The sequence below is a fragment of the Gigantopelta aegis genome, chromosome 14 (genome assembly GCF_016097555.1).
Source record: "Gigantopelta aegis isolate Gae_Host chromosome 14, Gae_host_genome, whole genome shotgun sequence".
Lineage (NCBI taxonomy): Eukaryota > Metazoa > Mollusca > Gastropoda > Neomphalida > Peltospiridae > Gigantopelta > Gigantopelta aegis.
Window position 1 is genome coordinate 9134353 of NC_054712.1, and position 18264 is coordinate 9152616.

An 18264-nucleotide genomic window follows, 5' to 3' on the forward strand; every position below is an offset into this window, starting at 1 on the left:
TGTCACTTACATTCACTTATCAATTAACCAGAACAATTCAGACAAATCTTTCTTTGATTAATCTTCAAGTTTGCATTAGTTTACAGCATTTCTTTGATAAATATTTTAAGTAGTAGTCTTATATATAATTGATTACAAAATCTATAATTGATTGTCATGGAAAATATTAAATTTAAAGTTGCTTCAACCAATGAAAATGGGCATTAAGTTTTGTTAATCTATAAACCTATGGATAAAGTTAAAATGGAGTGAAACAAAACTTTGTGATGTTGAAATGGAGAAATACCCTTAAAAAATAAGACAAGCTGCTATCAATAACAATTGTTTCTCTGAAGTATGTGCATTTTTTAAAATATGAAAAATGTATTTTGTGATATTAGAAACACCAGGATGACCAGAAACATTACAGAAATTGATAATCTAAACAATAAAATCTAAGTAATATCTGATTTCAATTATAAAAAACCCAGCTATAATAGTGAACAATATTTTTAAGTGGTGGTGTTTAAAAATTACGGTCTGTCTCTTGATTTAATATTGTTTAGGTGATGAAATTCATGGATTTAGATTTTTTTTTTTTTTTTGACATGTTCAGAAACCTGCATGAGCCATTATTTTCAAAGCTATCTTAGCACTACAAAAACATAAATCCATCATAAGCTACGATGTCACTATGGCATGTGCTATAGTGGCGTCACTGCCTACGAGGCAAGATATAGCCCAGTGGTAAAGCGCTCGCTTAATGCGCAGTCGGTTTGGAATTGATCCCAGTCGGTGGGCCCATTGGGCTATTTCTCGCTCCAGCCAATGCACCATGACTGGTACATCAAAGGCCATGGTATGTGTTATTCTGTCTATGGGATGGTTCATATAAAAGATCCCTTGCTGCTAATCAGAAAGAGTAGCCCATGAAGTAGCGACAGCTGGTTTTCTCTCTCAATATCTGTGTAGTCCTTAACCAGATGTCCGACACGTCATATAACAGTAAATAAAATGTGTGTGCTCGAAACCACAGAGGTATATGAGCACGTTAAAAACATATCTAAAATCTAAGAATAAAATGTGTTGAGTGAGTCATTAAATAAAACATTTTCTGTCTTCCTTCCTTCACTGCCTACAATGGTTTTACGATTTAGTAGTGCTAAGATATAGCTTCGACAATCCCTAGCTCGATACTGAACAGTTACCAATAATAAAGTTAAATTAGTATCCCTAGCTCGATACTGAACAGTTACCAATAATAAAGTTAAATTAGTATCCCTAGCTCGATACTGAACAGTTACCAATAATAAAGTTAAATTAGTATCCCTAGCTCGATACTGAACAGTTACCAATAATAAAGTTAAATTAGTATCCCTAGCTCGATACTGAACAGTTACCAATAATAAAGTTAAATTAGTATCCCTAGCTCGATACTGAACAGTTACCAATAATAAAGTTAAATTAATATCCCTAGCTCGATACTGAAGAGTTACCAATAATAAAGTTAAATTAATATCCCTAGCTCGATACTGAAGAGTTACCAATAATAAAGTTAAATTAATATCCCTAGCTCGATACTGAAGAGTTACCAATAATAAAGTTAAATTAGTGAAATTTATCAGGTCTAACTGGTTGAATACAATGATTACAGATAATTATAGATCAATGTATACTCTAACTGATTGTATATCAAATTTGATCAGTTAATGTGGTGCAAAATGTATGCAAGTGTAACTAATGATAAAATTTAAACTGAATCTCAAAACTGCAATGTAATTTTAAAAGAGATTAAAAACAGAAATAAAAGAATATAAGACTCCATCATATGCGGTCTTGTGGGACAGAAAAAGTACACCCAAGGTGGTGAAAATTTCACCTGGGACACAACCAAAGACAATGGTAATAATTTGGCGCCAATTAGGGTTTGCAAAATATACATTTAAACAGTCGTATTAAACACTTTTTTTCTTTTTTTAAATGCACCACATTGAAGAGCAAAGGACAGATTTTCGCCTGTCATTTAAAAAAAAAAAAAATTATGGATGATTTTAAAAACATATTTTGGGCCTGTAAAAACAGGTGATAATTGCTGGTTTTGCAGCATTCCTGGCTTATCGGCTAGGGCTGCCAGAACCTACTACTACTATATACATTACATAGACTCACAGAATAAATCTCTTGTACACAGATGAATTAGACAGTTTACTAAAGCCGAACACACATGGCAAAATGAAAAACATGTTTTCCATAATCAAAAATGTTTTAATACCAATGCAGATGGTAAACAAAGTCTGAAAAAAAAAATGTATTTTTTTTTGTTGGTTTTCTTGATAAAAACATGTTATTCACTACATTCAGTAGAATTAACATAAACTTTTCACAAATGACACATTTTTTTTGGTTTTCTTGATAAAAACATGTTATTCACTACATTCAGTAGAATTAACATAAACATTTCACAAATGACACATTTTTAACAACTATGGTATATATATAGATGGCCTCAGGAGCTGCTGAAAATCTATGCACACCTATGGATGCTCCCATAGTTGTGTCCAAGAGTGAAGACATTACAGTTTTCACAGTATTGTCCAGGAGTACCTACCATTAAGCTAAAATCCTTTGACACTAGCAGTCTTAAGGAGTGAGTACATTAAGTTAAAAAATCTCAATCGATATTGTTTATAGAAAAGTGGAGCGTGATCTAGCTCAGTCGGTTGAGTCTTCACTTGAGGTGCTTGCATCACAGGATCGAACCACATCGGTGGATCCATTCAACTGATTGGGGTATTTCTCGTTCAAACCAGTCCACACCACAACTGGTCAAAAGCTGTGGTATGTGCCTGCCTGTCTGTGGAAAAGTGCATATAAAAGATCCCTTGCTGCATTAGGAAAAATGTGGCAGGTTTCCTCTAATGATTATGTGTCAGAATTATCAAATGTTTGACATCCAATAGCCGATGATTAATAATCCATGTGTTTTAGTGGTGTTGTTAAACAAAACAGACTTTCTTTCTTTCTATTGTAGACGATTTACCTTATGAGTGGTTGCCAAATGTATCTAATGAACGAAAGTGAGTTAGACCCTTTTGGAAATCACGAGTTGTAATTAAGATAAATAGTCTCCAATGGGCAGACGTATATTATTCAATTTTTTACACACCCTTAAAAAGGTATTTTTCAATATAATTTAACAGGAAAATATTAAACAAAAAGTCTCAGCATTAGGTTGAGTGATGGCAGACAAATGACTATTAAAATGATGTCAGACAAATGATGCATTAAAATGACATCATCCATTTATGGTCACTTAGAAGACTTGGGTAATGACTTCAGAGCAGTCCATCACAAGTGTCAGAAGTGATCTACAACATATGTTGAGAACAATATTAATCTGCAATGGGTCATTCCTTACATGAGTGTGTATGAAAATTGAAAACTCCACGGCACTGTCGACTGCCATGGGCAAAAGTTTAACGACACCACTAGAGCACATTGATTGATTAATCATCAGCTGTTGGATATCAAACATTTTGTCATTCTGACTTGTAGTGACCAGAGGAAACCTGCTACATTTGTTTCCATTAGCAGCAAGGGATCTTTTACATACACCATCCCACAGACAGGACAGCTCATACCACAGCCTTAATTTGACCAGTTGTGGTACACTGGATGTCGAATGTTCAATGTTCAAGTTGAATGGATCCATCGAGGTGGTTTCGATCCTGCGATGCAAGCACCGAAGGCAAGCACTCAAGCGACTGAGCTAAATCCTTCCCCTGCCATGGGCAAGTGTAGGGCTTGCAATGTACTAAAAGTAAAGTTTGTTTTATTTAACGACACCACTAGAGCACACTGATTTTTATCTTGTCATCGGCTATTGGATGTCAAACATATAGTCATTCTGACACTGTTTGTTAGAGGAAACATAGACTCCTCTTTTATGACAGGCAGCAAGGGATCTTTTATTTGCTCTTCCCACAGACAGGATAGCACAAACCATGGCCTTTGTTGAACCAGTTATGGATCACTGGTCAGTGCAAGTGGTTTACACCTACCCATTGAGCCTTCCGGAGCACTCACTCAGGGTTTGGAGTCGGTATCTGGATTAAAAATCCCATGCCTCGACTGGGATCCGAACCCAGTACCTACCAGTCTGAAATTAGCAATAAGACTGTGATTGTCCTTGTCCACACTTATTTGGGGCCGGATCTAGCTCAGTTGGTAGTCCACTCACTTGTGGTGCTTGGGTTGAAGGATCATTTCCCTTTGGTGGACCTATTTTCCAATTTGGTTTTTTCCCATCCCAACCACTGTCCAACGACTGGTTTATCAAAGGCTGTGGTATTGCTGTCCTGTCTGTGGGAAAGTACATATGAAAGATTCCTTGCTGGTAATGGAAAAATGAAACAGGTTTCGTCTGATTACATGTCACAGTGACCAAATGTTTGACATCCAAGGATTAATAAATCAATGTAGTGTTGTCCACACCTAAGTAAATAAGCTGCTTAAAACAGATTTCAAAGCTAGTACAGTTAAACAACATTATTTCAACCTCTGTCGACTCGTTACCAAGACTTTATGTCAACTGGTATAGTGCTCACTTGATGCACGGTCGGTGCCCCATCAGTGGGCCAATAAGACTATTTCTGATTCCAGCCAGTGCACCACGACTGGTATATCAAAGGCTATGGTATGTGCTATCCTGTCTATGGGATGGTGCATATAAAAGATCCATTGCTACTAATGGAAAAATATAGTGGGTTTCCTCTCTAAAAATATATGTCAAAATTACCAAATGTTTGACATCCAATAGTTGATGATTAATAAATCAATGTACTCTAGTGGTGTCATCAGAGGATACCTGCTACATTTTTCCATCAGTAGCAAGTGATCTTTATTATGCACTTTCCCACAGATAGGAAAGCACATACCACCGCCTTTAATTGACCAGTTGTGGTGCACTGGTTGGAATGAGAAAAAAACAATCAGTTGAACGGATCCACTGAGATTTTGATCCTGCGACGCAAACACCTCAGGCGAGCACTCAACCAACTGAGCTAATAAATCCTGCCTCTACTTTTATTAGAATGCACGTTTTAGATAGCTCCCTTTAACCAGTGAGGTCTGGGCTGACTGAAGGGAATGAATCCTAGATCCTAGATTGATTGCGAATCAAGCAACTGATTTACCACTGAACTATATATCTCTTTCCTAAGAATTAAGAAGTCAGTATCATTCTCTATCAGTTTTCGTTCCAGCCAGTGCTTCACAACTGGTGTAACAAAGCCTGTGGTATGTACTATCCTGTCTGTGGGATGGTGCATATAAAAGATCCCTTGCTGCTAATTGAAAAGAGTAGCCCATGAAGAGGCGACAGTGGGTTTCCTCTCTCAATATCTGTATGGTCCTTAACTATATGTCTGACGCTATATAACCGTGAATAAAATGTGTTAAGTGTGTCATTAAATAAAACATTTCTTTCTTTCTCTATCAGTTTGTATCATGGTTGCCCCACAGAAACTCTGTAGCCAAGTTTCAGAACCAACCAATCAAAACTTTAGACGAAAACAGATTTTGAAATTTTTTACTGTTGAATATCAATTTTAATTTTTTTAAATAATAAAAATGTATAAATAATGAAAAAAAGAAATAAAACAAATTTCCATTTATTACAATGTAGTCTGTGAAGACTGCTCATGAGAATTTATGAACCAAGTTTCAAAACTATCCAATCAAAACTCTAGGAGGTACTATAGACTGAAATTTTCAGTGGTAAAATTTCATTCTTTTTAATTAATACAAATTTAAATATTTAAAAATATTTGAAACTGTCAATTTTTACAACAAAGTTGGCCAGCATGACAGTTGCGTTGTAATTTCCCCAACTTCTGACTTACAACAGGTGCAATCAGATTAACACAGAGTATGACAAATATTTAGAAAAGTCACTAGCCACAGGGTTAGTGGGTTTGTGAAAACCACTAGCCCACCAAGATAAAGCACTAGCCCAAATTCCTGATCAGTTATAACTGGATTTTTATATAATTTTTATAACATTACACATTTACGAATATAACAGTAAAATAAAACAAACACTTAAATCATGTTGTAACTTTCAGTTTTTTTGTCGTGTTGTACGTTTGTTTTTTTGTCAAGTGTGATCCATCGTCATTGTTCCGTTTTCGCTTTTGCCCTTCCCCAGGGGAAAAATAATTGAGCAAACTCATGGTTGATATCTAAACCCACTATCAAAATAATTAAATTTAAATGAGGGTACGACAGTGTGACACACGGTAATAGATGGTTCAGTGTATACGGTAGTGGGTTATACATTTAGGGCCCTACTATTTATGTCGCCAGGAACGGTGATGCCAGTTGCTCAAATACAGGGCATTATCCTGTGTCAGACCGATATCAAAAGAATATAATGGTGACATCTAATCTGTTGTTAATTAATGGACAAAAAAGGTATCATCTTGTATCGTCAGCTGTGACGCATTATCCAGACCACTACATCATGCATGTAATAGGCCAAGCAGAGTCATTGCATGTGCAGTTACCATTAAAGTAAATTGTTTTCCTGATTGCCGACAACCACATGTCAGCGAAGTGTTAAATTTGAAAACAATAGGTAAATAAAACAAACACTGAAATTCAAAGTATGACTGGGGTTTACTTGATTGAGATTAACCTGTCGTCGTGATTGGTGATTTCCAAGTTCTTAGCCTAAAACATATGTGCGAGATTAACTACCACATGACGTGTCCAACCAATCAAAACATGCACATCATTAGACTTATTTCCTGTGCCAGAAACATGAAAGGGAAAAGTATACAATGCATGCTGTAACTGTGGCGATGTAGAGATAGCATGTTACTGCAGTTTGCAGACCTAGTTCAAGCAGATTATTATTATATACTGATTGCATTGTTGATATTATTCGATGACAAACGTCACAATCAAATTTATTAAATGAAATTTCAGCCGAGAGAAAAAAAAAAAAACCACGATCAAGCGATAAATAGGGGGCTAGTGGTTTTGCGTTTTTCACTAGCCCGAACTTAAAAACTACTAGTCACGGGCGTCGGGCTAGCGGATTTGTCGAACTCTGATTAACAACTAATGGGTTATACGACGAGAATCAAGTTGCAAGAGCATCAGACTAGCAACTGGACAGTCGTAGAAGTCGTGAGAGCAGAAAGTTGGCCAACTTTTTGCTGGCAGTTGGTAGTCTGAGACTAGCATAAGAATCTGAAAAGCTTGACGGATGAAAACAAAAAATTGTTTTGTTTAACGACACCACTAGAGCACATTGATTAATTAATCGGCTATTGGATGTGAAACATTTGGTAATTCTGACTCGTAGTCATCAGAGGAAACCCGCTACATTTTTCTAATGCAGCAAGGGATCTTTTATTTGTACCATCCCAGAGACAGGATAGCACATACCATAGCCTTTGATATATCAGTCATGGTGCACTGGCTGGAACGAGAAATAGCCCAATGGGCCCACTGATGGGGATCGATCCCAAACTGACCGCGCATCAAGTGAGCGCTTTACCACAGGGCTACGTCCCGCCCGTAACTGATGAATGTCAATCATAATGGAGTAGAAAGCTAAAACTCTATATCATACTTAAATAAAGCCTTAGGTGATTTTTTTAATTTAAAATTAAATCCAATCTACTCTGTTAATATTATTTTATGCCACACAAAAGAAAAAGAGAAAAACAAGAATGAGCCATAAGCATATGAGATGGGGGTGGGGGTGGGGGTGGGGGAGGCAACTGGCCCCCTAGTGCTGGAGCAAAACCTCAAATTCAGGCAAAAATTATACAGATATTCAGGCAAAATGTGCTAACCTGAGACCTTTTTACCATATATTTCCATCATTCTACACTCAAAATTAGTTGTAATCTATGTAAAAATGAGTAGTGATTCATTTGCTATATAGCTGTTTGATAGTAATGCTAATATGAATACATGTTATCTACATTCTGGCTTTTTTTTTTTAATTCGGGTAAAAGCCAGCCTGCCCCCCCCCCCCCCCCCCAACAATAAATGAGAGCCTGCACACCTATGGAGTGAGCTGAAATTGGTAACTGAACATCTGCAAGCAGAAATAAATAATGATAATCTAAAGCTGCTCAGTCAGTCAACACGCAACATCTGGTCCATGAAACCAGGTTTGTATGACAGGCTCAATTGTCAACACACCTAGGTGTGAATGTATGGCCAACTCAAAGCTTTCAAAATGGTGTCACCAACAAGTAAAAGGTCAATTTCCAGAAAATCACAGAGATCCTGAGACTGGACCCGCGACAGACATGTCTGAAACCCTAGTGGTATCGGGACATGTTAAAACAGTTCACGTTCACAGAAATACATGTAGTGTTGTTTCAAAGGTTTCACATTTTTAGGATCAATACATTTTCATTACTTTTCCCCCATTTAGGAAACTTAAACCGCCCCCAGAGTAACAGAACTGATCTAAACTAATGGAATTGAACAAATGGCATATCAGACAGTATTCCAGTCTATAATTACATGGGGTGTGATACCGTAATTTGCAAGTACATGTAAACGCATGGCAGAGAATCGTCATACCAATTACAGTTAGCCACAAGTTATAGAAACTATGCAGTATTAACAGCATTAAGTAAACTTAATTGAATGTCTGAGATTTATTTTTGTTTAGAATAATATATTGTGTTATTTTTTTGTTTACAATGTATTTTTTTTTAAATGTAAACAAGAAGGAAGGAAGGAAATGTTTTATTTAACGACGCACTCAACACATTTTATTTACGGTTATATGGCGTCAGACATATGGTTAAGGACCACACAGATACTGAGAGAGGAAACCCACTGTCGGCACTTCATGGGCTACTCTTTTCGATTAGTAGCAAGGGATCTTTTATATGCACCATCCCACAGACAGGATAGTACATACCACGGCCTTTGTTACACCAGTTGAGGAGCACTGGCTGGAACGAGAAATAGCCCAATGAGTCCACTGATGGGGATCGATTTTGTCACTATCATACTGTTCAAAGTTTAAAACCTAAGGACCCAATTTACAATGCTTATAAACACCTGTATATGTCTTACACGAGTGTAACTACATGTACATACATTTACAATGCTTATAAACACCTGTATATGTCTTACACGAGTGTAACTACATGTACATACATTTACAATGCTTATAAACACCTGTATATGTCTTACACGAGTGTAACTACATGTACATACATTTACAATGCTTATAAACACCTGTATATGTCTTACACGAGTGTAACTACATGTACATACATTTTCAATGCTTATAAACACCTGTATATGTCTTACACGAGTGTAACTACATGTACATACATTTACAATGCTTATAAACACCTGCGTTTAAGAAAAACAGGCTTCATACATTCAGTCTTATGGTTTTTTTGCTAATACATGTATTAATTCCAACATACATGTACTTATGAACACAAACAAAACCCCAACAAATTTCAAATACAATTCTTCATCTAAAAGGCACAAAGTTTAATTATTTCAATTTAAAACAAATCTCTATGTTCCAAATGTTTAAATACATATAGCTTTATTTTTTGGGTTTTTTGTTTTTTTTACTCCACCCCATACTAGCTTCAATCCTTCACTCAATATTTGGCACATATTTAGAAAAAATTGGAATATGCCCAAGACAGGTTTGCTTGAACCTTCAGTGGATGAAAAAGCACAGATCAAATGGCTGATATAGACTACCCGAAGATCGTGGGAAGTAACTGGTGAATTACTTCTTTGAAGTAGTTGCTACCACTTAGTTAATATAAGATTTCTGTTTGATCTACGTCGTGGCCCTAATTGTAATAGACGTAGCCATCGTATCTTATGGAAAAATGGCACTTAGCAAGAAAACCCATTGTCCTGCTCCAGTAATTAAGTATATATTATATACTGATCTTACTCAGATAACATATAATATGCACGCACACACACACATCCACGCACGCGCACACACACACCCCTGTGCATGCTGTAACCTCACCGTGGTGCAGGGGTGTAATATTCTCTTGGAGAATGGCCAATACAGCACAAATTGAAATTTTGAGTAAAAGTCAGTATCCATCTGTGATATTTTTGGACAGTTCTTTACATTGTGTTTTTATTTAAATCTTTTTATATTGATGTTGATCATCATTTGTTTGCATTACCATCGTTTGACACCCAATAGCCGATGTATTTTTCATGCTGGGGTGTCATTCATTAAACATTCATTCATTACACACACACACACACACACACTCACCCACGCACACACGCACGCACGTGCGCACGCACACACACACACACACACACATACATACATACTTACTCAGAGCGCATTGTGGTTAGCGATTCGGTGCCATAGGTTCAAGTCCCAGCAACAGCGTGGGACAATTTGTGAGGCCAGAAAGGAGTTAATTATTCCCTGTGCCAGTGCGTTAATATCTATGTATGTAACAGTCAACCTCGACATACATACAATATATAGATATTCATACATCAATACATACTAGCCAGTGCCAGGTCTGCCCACTGTTTCATGCACGTAAGCGGGATCGACCGCGTAGATTGTAGGCCCCATGCATATGGTTGAGTTAAAGAACTTCCTTTTTATGGAAGCTTCGATAGCTCAGAGCGTATAGTGGTTAGTCTTGCAATTTGCGGGTGATTCGGTGCCACAGGTTCGAGTCCCAGCAACGGCATGGGACAATTTGTGAGGCCAGAAAGGATTTAATTATCCCCTGCGCCAGTGCGTTAATATCTATGTATGTAACAGTCAACCTCGACATACATACAATATATAGATATTCATACATCAATACATACTAGCCAGTGCCAGGTCTGCCCACTGTTTCATGCACGTAAGCGGGATCGACCGCGTAGATTGTAGGCCCCATGCCTATGTATGTAACAGTCAACCTCGACATACATACAATATATAGATATTCATACATCAATACATACATACATAAATGCATACATACATACATACATGTGTACATACATACATACATACATGTGTATATACATACATACATGGCATTGCTAATATGTAACTGGTGATATGTAAAAAATTTGCATGACACACCCAGATATTAACCCGGTATGTAATAAACACACATATGGTATGTGTTGCCCTGTCCGTGGAAAACTGCATAGTCATCAAAATAAGCCATGTATCCGGTACCCCATTTACACATTACCACAAAATACAGGGCCCCAAAGATCACCTTAAATGCATAACTACCATATGCACTTGAGGTGGTCTTAGCTCTAAGATCGCTTCGTAAAAAGGGGCCCTGGTTACGACATATTTATATTTGTATTACCGGTATTATTGCTGCAAAATTCATCCACAGTAGAGCTGGGTGATATACCGTATATACTGTTCGGTATCGGTATCATGTCAATATTGATTTACCATACCGAGCACTATCAATATATCTGACGAATGCAAAATAGCTGAAAAGAAGAGAGATGAGGGTCTTGTGTATAAAATTTTATTTTATTGAGATGAGATTAGCGGGAGAGACTTGACTTGGGCATGCATTTAAAGCCAAGTATACCAAAAATAGTGCTCGATATCGATATTGTATCAATACCGAATACTGTACCGATATTGAGGTAAATCACCCCAAAAATACTGATATCGATACCGGACCTGAAATTTCAATACCGCCCAGCTCTAATCCAGAGACACACTGATATACTTTTATACCACTATTCTCACGATACTGATACTGTATGTACATTTAAAAAACCACTCAGTTAATAAAAAGTTAGGTGATGTAGCTTTAGTTTAATAAGTTTCGGGGAGAATGAAGTACCATGCATTCTCGACTTTAGTTTAATATGTTTCGGGGAGAATGAAGTACCATGCATTCTCGACTTTAGTTTAATAAGTTTCGGGGAGAATGAAGTACCATGCATTCTCGACTTTCGTTTAATAAGTTTCGGGGAGAATGAAGTACCATGCATTCTCGACTTTCATTTAATAAGTTTCGGGGAGAATGAAGTACCATGCATTCTCGACTTTAGTTTAATAAGTTTCGGGGAGAATGAAGTACCATGCATTCTCGACTTTAGTTTAATAAGTTTCGGGGAGAATGAAGTACCATGCATTCTCGACTTTAGTTTAATAAGTTTCGGGGAGAATGAAGTACCATGCATTCTCGACTTTAGTTTAATAAGTTTCGGGGAGAATGAAGTACCATGCATTCTCGACTTTAGTTTAATAAGTTTCGGGGAGAATGAAGTACCATGCATTCTCGACTTTAGTTTAATAAGTTTCGGGGAGAATGAAGTACCATGCATTATCGACTTTAGTTTAATAAGTTTCGGGGAGAATGAAGTACCATGCATTCTCGACTTTAGTTTAATAAGTTTCGGGGAGAATGAAGTACCATGCATTCTCGACTTTCTTCACATATGAAGGGGGCAGGATATAGCTCAGTGCTAAATTTTAGCACCCTTCTAATGCGCAGTCGGTTTGGGATCGATCCCCGTCAGTAGGCCCATTGGGCTATTTCTCGTTCCAACCAGTGCACCACGATTGGTATATCAAAGGCCGTAGTATGTACTACCCTGTCTGTGGGATGGTGCATATAAAAGATCCCTTGCTGCTAATCAAAAGGAGTAGCCCATGAAGTGGCAACAGCGGGTCTCCTCTCTCAATATTTGTGTGCTTCTTAACCATATGTCTGACACCATATCACCATAAATAAAATGTGTTGAGTGCATTGTTAAATAAAACATTTCCTTCCTTCCTTCCTTCCTTCCTTCTTGACCTATGATAACCTCCTGGTAACCTGACCAAATGTTCTCTACTTATATCGATGCTTGTGCATATAAAAGATGGCTTGCTGCTTATGGAAAAATGTAGTGGGCAGGGTGTTCATTATCCTTGAAAACAGGAGGCAGTTTGAGAAAAATAGGTGGCTATATAATTACAAATTGCAGAGAGATTTATAACTGTAAGCATAAGCAATAGGTGGTCTAGACATACCTCAGTGGTAAAGCGCTCGCTTGATGCGTGGTCGGTTTGGGATCAATCCCCGTCAGTGGGCCCATTAGATTATTTCTCGCTCCAGCCAGTGTAACCATGACTGGTAGATCAAAGGCTGTGGCATGTGCTATCCTGTCTATGGGATGGTGCATATAAAAGATCCCTTGCTGTTAATCGAAACGAGTGGCGACAGCGGATTTCCTCTCTTAATACCTGTGGTCCTTAACCACATGTCTGACTACATATAACCGTAAATAAAATGTGTTGAGTGCATCGTTAAATAAAATATTTTCCTTCCTTCTTCCTTCATAAACAATAGGTGGCAGTATAGCAGCAGCAATAGCTGCCAGAAATCACTGCCTGAATGCTATAAGGTTTATATCTGTAAGCACAAACAGTAAGTGGCAGTATAGCAGCAGCAATAGCTGCCAGAAATCACTGCCTGAATGCTATAAGGTTTATATCTGTAAGCACAAACAGTAAGTGGCGGTATAGCAGCAGCAATAGCTGCCAGAAATCACTGCTTGAATGTAGAGAGGTTTATAACTATAAGCATAAACAATAGGTGGCGGTATAGCAGCAACAATAACTGCCAGAAATCACTGCCTGAATGCTATAGGGTTTATAACTAAGCACAAACAGTAAGTGGCGGTATAGCAGCAACAATAACTGCCAGAAATCACTGCCTGAATGCTATAAGGTTTATAACTGTAAGCACAAACAGTAAGTGGCGGTATAGCAGCAACAATAACTGCAATAAATCACTGCCTGAATGCTATAAGGTTTATAACTGTAAGCACAAACAGTAAGTGGCAGTATAGCAGCAGCAATAGTTGCCAGAAATCACTGCTTGAATGTAGAGAGGTTTTTAACTGTAAGCATAAACAATAGGTGGCGGTATAGCAGCAGCAATAACTGCCAGAAATCACTGCCTGAATGCTATAAGGTTTATAACTGTAAGCACAAACAGTAAGTGGCAGTATAGCAGCAGCAATAGTTGCCAAAAATCACTGCTTGAATGTAGAGGTTTTTAACTGTAAGCATAAACAATAGGTGGCAGTATAGCAGCAGCAATAACTGCCAGAAATCACTGCCTGAATGCTATAAGGTTTATAACTGTAAGCACAAACAGTAAGTAGCGGTATAGCAGCAGCAATAGCTGCCAGAAATCACTGCCTGAATGCTATAAGGTTTATAACTGTAAGCACAAACAGTAAGTAGCGGTATAGCAGCAGCAATAGTTGAAGTTTGTTTGACGACACCATTAGACAACATTGATTTATTAATCATCGGCTATTGGATGTCAAACATATGGTCATTTTGACAGTCATAGAGAGGAAACCCACTACATTTTTTCATTAGTAGCAAGGGATCTTTTATAGGTACCATCCTACAGACAGGATAGCACATACCATGGCCTTTGATATACCAGTCGTGGTGCACTGGCTGGAACGAGATATAATCAAAGAGGATCACAATCCTAGACAGACTGCACATCAGGCGAGTGCTTTACCACTGGGCTACGTTCCCTCTCCCCCCCCCCCTCCCCCAAGCAGCAATAGCTGCCAAAAATCACTGCCTGAATGCAAAGAGGTTTATAACTGTAAGCACAGCCAATAGGTAGCAGTAGTGGCCAAAAATCTTTCACCCTGGACAGGGGGTAGGCCTTTATAACAGGGATTGGTGAATTAAAAAATAATAATAATATTTTAAAAAATAATTTATAAATCCTGCCTATACTGCTTACTACTGAACATACTGGTGGGTTTCCTCTAAGACTATGTTAATAAATCAATGTGCTCTAGTGGTGTCGTTAAATAAAACAAACTACGTTTATTAACTTCATAATGATCAAGTGTACATCTGTGCCTATGGGTGTTCCAGACACTATAATACAGTTGATGAATGTCAATAACTAACGAGCTCCGAACACACAGCGATACTCCTTCGGGAGTACTAACCGTCTTGTTTAACATATATACATGCAGATGATAAATGATTAATGATAATCAAAAACCAATCCGGTAGACTCTAATGATTTGATAATCAATTATAAAAATTCATAACTGATTCTCGCGGGACATATTAACTGCAGCTGTTCCTACAGCTCAAATGATGCACATGATATATTTAAATACAGATTTGGGTCTGTTTGTATGTGTACGTAAAGAAAATAAATATTGGATACAGATTAAAGGTAAAATTATCAATTTGTAGGGCCTATTCCGTTGAACAGGACAATAAGTAAGATCCTAATAATTCAGGTGCTCTTATATGTAAGTATAATTCTAACTGACTGTATAATCAAAAGTTGATCAGCTGGTGAAAAACAATTATAAAGATGAAATTTCAATCAATTTCAACACTATATATACATATATCAATATATATCAATATATATATACATATATATATATATATATATATATATATATATATATATATATACACACACACACACACACACACACATATACATACATATATATATCAATCCATGCAAACAGTTTTGGTTTTTTAAGTGACACCACTAGAGCACATTGATTTATTGATCATTGGCTATTGGATGTCAAACATTTGGTAATTCTGACATATAGTCTTAGAGAGGAAATCTGCATATTTTTTCATTAGCAGTAAGGGATCTTTTATATGCACCATCCCAGAGACAGGGTAGCACATACCACGGCCTTTGATATACCTGTCAGTCATGGGGTACTGGTAGGGATGGGGAGAAATCCAATCAGAGGTGACACAAGGACCTCAGGTGAGCTAGATAACAAGACATAAACCTTTTAACAGCCTTGGGGGTGGAATTTACCTCAGTCGGTTGAGTGCTCATTTGAGGTGCTTGCGTCACAGGATCGAACCACCTTGGTGGATTTATTCAACTGACTGGGTTTTTTTCTCATTCCAACCAGTGCACCATAACTGGTTAAAGGTTGTGGTACATGCTTTCCTGTTTGTGGGAAAGTGTATATAAAAGATCCCTTGCTACTAATGAAGAAATGTAGCGGGTTTCCTCTCTAAGACTATATGTCACAATAACCAAATGTTTGATATCCAATAGCCGATGATTAATAAATCAATGAATGTGCTCTAGTGGTGTCATTAAACATAACACATTTTATCTTCTAGATCAAGTACACTACTTAAAAACCTCAAGCAATATTTTATATGTTTTTTTCCAACTAACAGAACAGCATATACCACAGGGTTCGATATACCAGGCTACATACTTTTGAAGCTATCTTAGCGCTACAATATCATAAAACCATCGTAGGCCATGACATCCCTATACAACACACACCATAGTGATGTTACAGCCCACAATGGATTTACAAGACATCATATACCACAGTGTTTGATACACAAGGCTACACATTTTTTCAAGGCAATCTTAGCTCTACGATATTGTAAAACCATCGTAGGCCATGACATCCCTATACAACACACACCATAGTGATGTTACAGCCCACAATGGATTTACAAGACATCATATACCACAGTGTTTGATACACGAGGCTACACATTTTTTCAAGGCAATCTTAGCTCTACGATATTGTAAAACCATCGTAGGCCATGACATCCCTATACAACACACACCATAGTGATGTTACAGCCCACAATGGATTTACAAGACATCATATACCACAGTGTTTGATACACGAGGCTACACATTTTTTCAAGGCAATCTTAGCTCTACGATATTGTAAAACCATCGTAGGCCATGACATCCCTATACAACACACACCATAGTGATGTTACAGCCCACAATGGATATACAAGACATCATATACCACAGTGTTTGATACACAAGGCTACACATTTTTTCAAGGCAATCTTAGCTCTACTATATTGTAAAACCATTACACAGTGACATCATAAAGGTACTGTAGCACTAAGATTGCTTCCAAAACTATGGGCCCAGATTTTGAGGCAATGGCTGAGACAAGAAATTCAAAATGAAACATTACATCTCAGGCAGACGAGTACTATGTCAAGTAATCTGCCAGGTAGATGAGTGTTCTGTCATGTAGGTACTTCCATCCCGCCCACCTGTGTCTCCTACTCAGTAAAACACCCAGCAGTAGGTACATTACTAAAGCTATTTAGCAGCTAAATGTAATTTCCTTCTGATCCAGTCATATAACAAATCGGTCCAAAAGAGATTATTTAGTTTACACAACACTAACAAGTCACCAAAAACAGCAATTCCTGTAATGACACAAGCATGGAATGTCCATTATGCATCAGTTAATGAACAGTACATATCAGAGCAAGTTACATGTCGTATTTGTAATATGATCATCTGAAGTGACAATAGCAATTACACGACAAGAGATCAATATCTTTCGGGAAAACAACATAGGAGACGTCAGTTGTAGAGAACAATAACAACCATTCCCAGATGATAACTTAATCACAAAGACAATTAAGCTGTCAAAATATGGTAAACAAAATAAAGGAATTTTGTAATTGATGTTTTAATAAGATGAAACAGAACAGGTATATGTATGTATATTTCAGGGGGAGGGAGGGGGAGGGAGGGGGAGACGAGAGAGAGAGAGAGAGAGAGAGAGAGAGAGAGAGAGAGAGAGAGAGAGAGAGAGAGAGAGAGAGAGAGAGAGAGAGAGACAGACATACAGAGAGACAGAGACAGAGAGACAGACAGACACACAGAGAGACAGACAGAGAGAGAGAGACAGAGAGACAGACAGACAGGCAGACACAGACAGAGACATCGAGACAGAGACATGTACAGACAGAGAGACACAGACAAAGAGACCGAGACAGAGACAGAAAGAGACAGACTGACAGACAGATAGAGACAGACAGACAGAGACAGAGAGGCTACTTATTTCAAAAAGTGCAGCAAGAGATAAATGCAGCTTCTCGTAGACATGCAGTTGATTAAGACTTCACTGTCATAATTTATAGTCAAGTCTTATCGTCGTATCAATTAGATCATATATTTGTAAATGAACACAAATGACTAAATGAATGAATGTTTAACAACACTCCAGCACAAAGATACACATCGGCTACTGGGTGTGAGAAAAGGTCATGCAACTGGTTAAACAGTGAGCAGTACATGACTTTGTATAGATCCCAAATGACAGTGGGATCTACAGTACCTTAGTCAGTATAAAGCTCATCTGAGGTGCTTGCTTGGGCCATAGGATTAAAGCCTGGCGGTGGATCCCACATATATTCTTTAATTGCCTAAA

The 18264-nt window shown here is 37.6% G+C and overlaps 2 protein-coding genes across 2 annotated transcripts in view; one reads left to right on the forward strand and one right to left on the reverse strand.

Annotated features, from left to right (window-relative positions):
• Positions 1-18264, reverse strand: part of LOC121389526 — a 71231-nt gene that overhangs the window by 14242 nt on the left and 38725 nt on the right. The window lies entirely within an intron of this gene.
• The window catches only part of LOC121389525 (probable G-protein coupled receptor B0563.6), a 28778-nt gene that overhangs the window by 193 nt on the left and 10321 nt on the right, over positions 1-18264 (forward strand). The gene's annotated exons all lie outside the window — the stretch shown is intronic.